Genomic DNA, 6,709 nt, shown 5'->3' on the forward strand with positions numbered 1-6,709 from the left:
TCTGCTGAGGCTTTGGGTGAGTATTTGGCAGTTGAATTATCCAGATCAATATTACTGATTTGAGGTTACCTGGTGAGGATTCTGTGAAGCACTTGGTGAAGGGTGAGCAGGGTTTGTTTGCCTGGAGATGTCGGTATTGAGCTGTCAGCCAGAGCTTGATCCAAAATGGGTTTCTTTTGGGGCTTGAATACTTAGGCTGAGGCAGGATCCAAACTGAGGACTTAGAGCCAGAGCTGAAGGTCGCAGGGACTTGAGACCAGGACTTGAGGTTTCCTAGGATGGAGCACAAGAGAGGTAAGAGACTATGAACTTTAACTTTAGACTGAGATCTCATAGTTTGGCCATTTGGAGTTACCACAGAGGTTAACACTCAGGCACTGGAGTGCTGAAAGCTCCACCTTCTCATACTCCTCCAGGTTAATGGAAATCAGGAACTCCTGCTACCCTCCACACCAGAGGATCTTGGCGGCATCTAGTGGTGAGTAAGTGTTAGCAGCAGGCAAAAAACAATACATGAACAATCCCAAACTCCAACATCATCCCCCCCCCCTCAACAGTCGCCTCCTGGCGGCCGAGAAGAGGAAGAAGGCAGAGAAGCAAGATAATCAATGATTAAAGAAGGGTCGCAAATGAACAACTTGGGGACCCAAGTACGGTCCTCCACATCGTAGCCCTCCCAATTGACAAGGTATTGCCAGCCCCTACCCCGCCGACGGGAGTCTATGATCCGAAGGACCATGTAGATAGGATGCCGCTGGAAGTCCCGGGCGGGTGGAGGAGGCTCAGCTGGAGGGCACAAAGTGCTGGTGAGGACAGGTTTCAACTTGGAGACATGAAAGGTTGGATGAATGCAGAGGCTGGCAGGGAGATGGAGACTTACTGAGGTGGGACTGACTATGAACTCAATTTCGTAAGGACCAATGAATCTGAGTCACAATTTTCTGGACATGAACGTTTTCTGTCTGCGTATACCTTGTTTTGCTGGGCTGTGCAGTGGAGTGCTTGAATGGTTGATTGCCAGACCTGTTTACAACGGCGGATGTGATGATTTACAGAGGTGACAGCTATGTCCTTTTCATCGGCAGGAAACAGAGGAGACTGGTAACCTAGAGAGATTTCAAAAGGTGAAAATCCAGTAGCAGAGGAGATGTGAGAATTGTGAGCATATTCCACCCAAATTAAATATTTGTTCCAATCTGAAGGGTTAACGGATATAAGGCATCTGAGGGTTGACTCGAATTCCTGGTTCATGCGTTTGATCTGACCATTGGATTGTGGGTGGTAACCTGATGAAATGTGGGTCTATAAAATATTGACTGTGTGGGATTAAATGCACAGAACCCTTTTGGATTTCTTCATTTATCAAAATGTTAAAAAGCATATAACCTTCTTCTTGCACAACAATGTTATATTTTATGTTGTTTATTACATGAAATCCCAGAAAAATAAGTATAGCTTCTGGTTGTAATCTGTTAAAAATGTTGAGGTGTTTAAACATATATTATATAATTTGCAATGGTCAGTCAGTCAGTCATTTTCTACCGCTTTATTCCATAGTGGGTTGTGGGGAAGCTGGTGCCTTTCTCCAGCAGTCTATGGGCGAGAGGCGGGGTACACCCTGGACAGGTCGCCATAATTTGCAAAGGATTGTATTTTATTTGATGCAAATTGCCTAAAGTACAGTATTTCTTTGGATCGTTTCACTACATTGCCAAGAGGTTAAAAATGTATCAATCTGATGTTGATTTAGTCATTAACAACAAGCTTGTCAATGACTATATAAGTTGAGGTGTTTTAATATTGTTGGATTTTTTATGAATGTAAGCATTATAAAGAATACAATTAAATTAATAGAATTAGAAAAATCTGAAGTTATAGTACATCAACATGAATAGTATAACAACATGGAGCCATCTGTCTGACTCTTTAAACCAACCATTCATCGATTGGTTCCCCCCAATGAGGAGGTCTTACTATCAATATTCTGTAATTTGCATAAGTGAAATACATTTTGCCATATGAGGGAACCAAAACTGGCCCCAGCCCTGGAGCCAACACTTGAGCCACCACAATGTACCATCCATCCATTCATCCATCTATTCATCCATCCAGCCATCCATCAAGTATGGTGTAAGTTTTTCATGCTTCATTCTGTCTCTCCATGATATACATACATGATGACTTACGGTCAACATTCAAGCCTTTACATAAAACATGTGTTGTAAACCATCTAATATTTAGTGAGATAAATCACTAAAACCACAAAAGTTGCATCAAAAAGGCTGCCTTCCTATAGTGCCGCGTACAGGACGTTGCAGAGAAAATAAAACCAAGAGAAAAGTTAATCATGTTTATAGCTATAACCAAAAAATTCAACAATATTAAAAGGTGTATTGGTCACATTATAGACTTATCATCTATCATCCCATTAATGTAAACTTAACAAATGTCAGAAATGCTCAGTCAGAAAGATATACGACAGAGCTGTAGCAAGTAATGAGGCATTTAGTAGAACCAGACCATGAGGCATGAAGACAGAAGGACATGAGATCCCATCTCAGAGTGCAGTGCTGCTCTCTCCTTCTCCAAGTTGAGCCCTTAGGCATGGCCCAGTCTGCTCTCTTCCTCCCTCTTATCACCATATGGACAGAGCAGCCTCCATGCCAGTATATCTCGTCAAACACAGCCTCTCGGTTCCTTCTCCCTCAACAAATGATGTACATATTTGGTCATGTGAAAGTAATCATGTAATTATTTTGCAATCTCAGTGGCCTTGGAAGGTGAGTGAATGAGTGGCAATGAGAGGTAATCCTCCTTCATGGAGTCCCCAATCCTCAGATTGATGGAAGTCCATACAGCAGACAACGATCATATAAAAACACCGCTCTTTGCTCGGTCCAAAAGAGAGGGAACCTTGTCTTCTATAGAACTCACTATCCAACCCCCATTCTCTTATTTTACCTCGCTCCATTTTACTAGTCTCCATCCTTTACTTTCTCCTTAACTCATTCTTCCCTCTCCCTGCCTCTCCTTAAAGAGAGCTGCTGCGCACTGACCAGTCTGCGATTTGCTCATGCTTGCTTTGGTCATTACATCACAATCATTGAGTTGTTGGTACAGGAAATAAAGGATGAGGAAAAATGGGGGGGTGCGACAGATGAAATGTAGGTCAGTGGAGATGTGCTCGGGGCAGTTTCTCTCTCTGTTTCCCTCTGCTCGTCTCCCACCCAGGGCCACAGCAAAAGAGGCTAAACGAACCACGGGCAAAAGTGCGTCTCACCCACACCTGCCACTCCACAGCTCCACCTTGCACAGACTGGCAGACTTTCGCATCAAAATCCACTCCGATGACAGACGCTGAACAGTCTCTGAGGCTGACACCGAGTGACAGGAGTGGCCCTTTTTAGCAGAGCTACTCTAATATGTTTTTGATAGAATTTTTTTATTAATAATTTGTTCATATTTCCCTAGGCAGATTATAACAGAGGGAAAAAAACTGTCTCAGGTAAACTCTCAAGCTAAAGCAGACTGACAAACTTATTTCTCATTTTTTAAGTTTAAACTTTATGTAAACAGACTAAAAAATGAGGCACTCGGTTATTTTACATCTCTGTTTACCGAAGATAAAACTGATTTCATCAATAATATTTTAAGTGAAAATTTGGGTTTGGTGACAGCAGTAATCTGCTTCATTTTTAATGTTTACCCCCTAACAAACACAAACTCACTGTTTTCTATCTGGTATCATAACTACTCCAGTTTTATGGTTGTGATAGGAACTTATTTCATGCTAAAGATATTCCCCTACAATACAGAGGAATAAGAGGGCTCTAAAAAGCAGGAATATACTGAAACAGTTGTCCGCCTATTATAAACAAAGCTATCTAAATCATTTTCTGTTTACATTTTAGATCACATGTTTTATACTTTTCACACATTTTATGTCCTTTGAACCCACACCTCTTTGCACAGTGCCGTGGTGGTCCATACTGTAACATGTAACCACTGTTTAGTTTCCGAGTCATTATTTTCAGCGATTCCCAGAAAAAGGAAAGGACCCCACCCTGAAAACCATCCCGACAACGCCTGAGACCGATTGTGCCACCTGAGGGGCTCTACTTTCTGTGACATAAGATCTACTAACCTGACTACACGACCTTTGTAAAGATAAAGTTTTTAATCATGGGCAGAGCCCGACCAAGACATTTTTCTCCCTATAGTAACTGTAGTAAAATGTATGTCTGATTTTTTCTAAATATATTGCTGAGAAAACCTATTTGTAAATCATTGTCATGATTAAGTGAAGTAGCTAATTCTTATTTTAAACACTGTGACTGTCAACAATGGGTTTTCTCGCTCTGCAAATGTACCTATAGATCAAAATCAAAATCAAAGTAACAATAAAAAAAATGTCTTGTAGTGATAAGTACTTTAATAGCAGCAATGCAATAACTGTTGTTTGTTTGTTGATTTTATAAATGCCGGTCATGTTGCGTGTTTTTGTTTTAACTTTATGTTTACTATAAAACCATGGATCAGTTTTTCTTTAGATTTTAGGAATGCTCCTTCAAATATATAGCATACACAGTTTATGTATTGGTTATTGTGGGGCTGATATTACGTCTAGTTGTAGCTTATTAGTATTGGTTATACAATGCAAAGATTTAAATGTGGAAAATTATGACTAACAAAAATAAAGGCTTTAAAACATCAGTCTGTGTTGTAAGTAATCTATATATTGTATGAGTTGAGTTATTGAAATAAATGACCATTTTCATTAATATTTAAATTTATAGAGTATGGCTGCATTAGTTGGATGTGGTGATCACTGGTAGTTAAAACTGCCACAAATCATGTTCTGTTTGGGGTTTCACACATCCTGTTTATAGCAGTTTTTCTCTGTTTCCACTTTTACAGGAAACAAACATACTATGGTGGTTTTTTAAAACTTTATATTTATTTAGATAACATCACCAGGGCCATTTCAAAGCTAACTATGTTCAATGCCTCCTTAAAGGTTGTTATTTTCTAAAGGGGGTTTTAATTTGAAAAACAAGGCTCGTCAAAATGAATATCCTAATTTGTTGAAAATTACTTTATTTTTTATATCGTGTGTTCAACTGTTCATGCATTGTACAAATATTGCAACCATTATTATAAATGCTTTTATATACTTCTGTATTTGAGGTGTTTTACCACATAGAAAGGTAAACTGACAACTTGGCTACTTTTACAGTATAAACCCATAGAGCAAAAACTTACAAAAAAATACATTTCTAAGCCAGACCTATGAGTCAGTTCTAGTATTCTTAAGGGCCCACAGCTGATTTTAGGGTCCTCGACAGCTGCTAAGTTTGCTTATGGCTGGGCTGGCTTGGGCTAGCTCTGACTTTGGAGTTTACATATGTCATACTGTGGTTCTTGCAAAGTAGCAAACTTTCACTGATTGATTGAACAAATCGAAAACTAAGAACATCAGCAACATATAAAAAAAATTTCTAAAATGTTACCCAATGTTTCCTGGTTTATCAAAATGATCAATATGTTTTCTCTGTGAATGAATTTATTTGCGTCATTCCTGTCATGTAGAAATCATGTCATGTCTTTTGCACACTTAATATTTGACCACAGTCATTCAAATACAATAATGTTTAACAGAATTGTTTTTAGTTTAATTTTACAATTGTTTTTGCATGAATGTTGCAATCAAAATAAAGCTTGCTTGTCTAAGTTACTAAAAGACCATAGAAAAGTGCAGTCACAAAGAAAACTAACAGTGATGTTACCAGGGGTGGGCCATATACAGCACTACCCATGTCCAGACAGTCTTAGATGCATAATAATTCTATAAATTTAAAACTTGACACAACAAGTCAGTGAGTTGCAAGATTTTTTTTTTACATGTATGTTTATTTTTGTACTTTGGAATGGGCCACTTACTCCTGGCCCTATGTATCCTAATAGGACATAACATTTTGACCAGCTGCCAGTGTCTGTCCTCTTTTTCCTACTAAAACAGCTCTGACTGTCATGATGTACCTGTGTTTTGAATTTTGAGTTCTGTTTGTTTCTCTTCACTGCCAGTTTCTGCACTTACTTTATTTTAGTTCATTCAGGTTTGTTAGATTAATGTCAGAGTTCTTTAGTTAGTCTCATTGTTTATTTGCTTCAGTTCCTAGATGTTTTTCTGTTACCTCCCTGCCCTGCTCATTTGTGTTAATTAGTCACTCTCCCTCGGTATTCTTTAGGCTCCCTTCCTCCAGCTGCTCCTGATTCTCTCCCTGATTAGCCTCCTCAGTTCATTGGTCCATTCTCCACTTCCCTTAGTATTTATCCTCTCTGGTTTTCATTGTTTGCAACTGGTTCCACCGGATTTCTACCTGATGTCAACCCTGCTTGCTGCCTGATTCTACGTCCTCTGTTTCCATCCTCCTGTTATCATTCTGCTCATGTCATTCACCTGCCTGTGTTCCTGTACCTGGTCAAATTGCAAGCTTGTTTGCCATTAAATCCTTTTCATCTACTATGCTACGCTCTGCATTTGGGTCCTACATTAACACAGCATGACACCCAATTAATGGATGTGATGGCCCCTCCGGTCCACTCCTGAACGCCTCTTGTTTTTGTCTTGTCTGTAACAATCTTTAGGCAGGTAGTAACATCCACAAGCACTCAAAGTTTTTCTGCATAAAATGGTCCAAAGCATCAC

This window comes from Girardinichthys multiradiatus, chromosome 12 (assembly GCF_021462225.1).
Source record: "Girardinichthys multiradiatus isolate DD_20200921_A chromosome 12, DD_fGirMul_XY1, whole genome shotgun sequence".
NCBI classification, from domain to species: Eukaryota; Metazoa; Chordata; class Actinopteri; order Cyprinodontiformes; family Goodeidae; genus Girardinichthys; species Girardinichthys multiradiatus.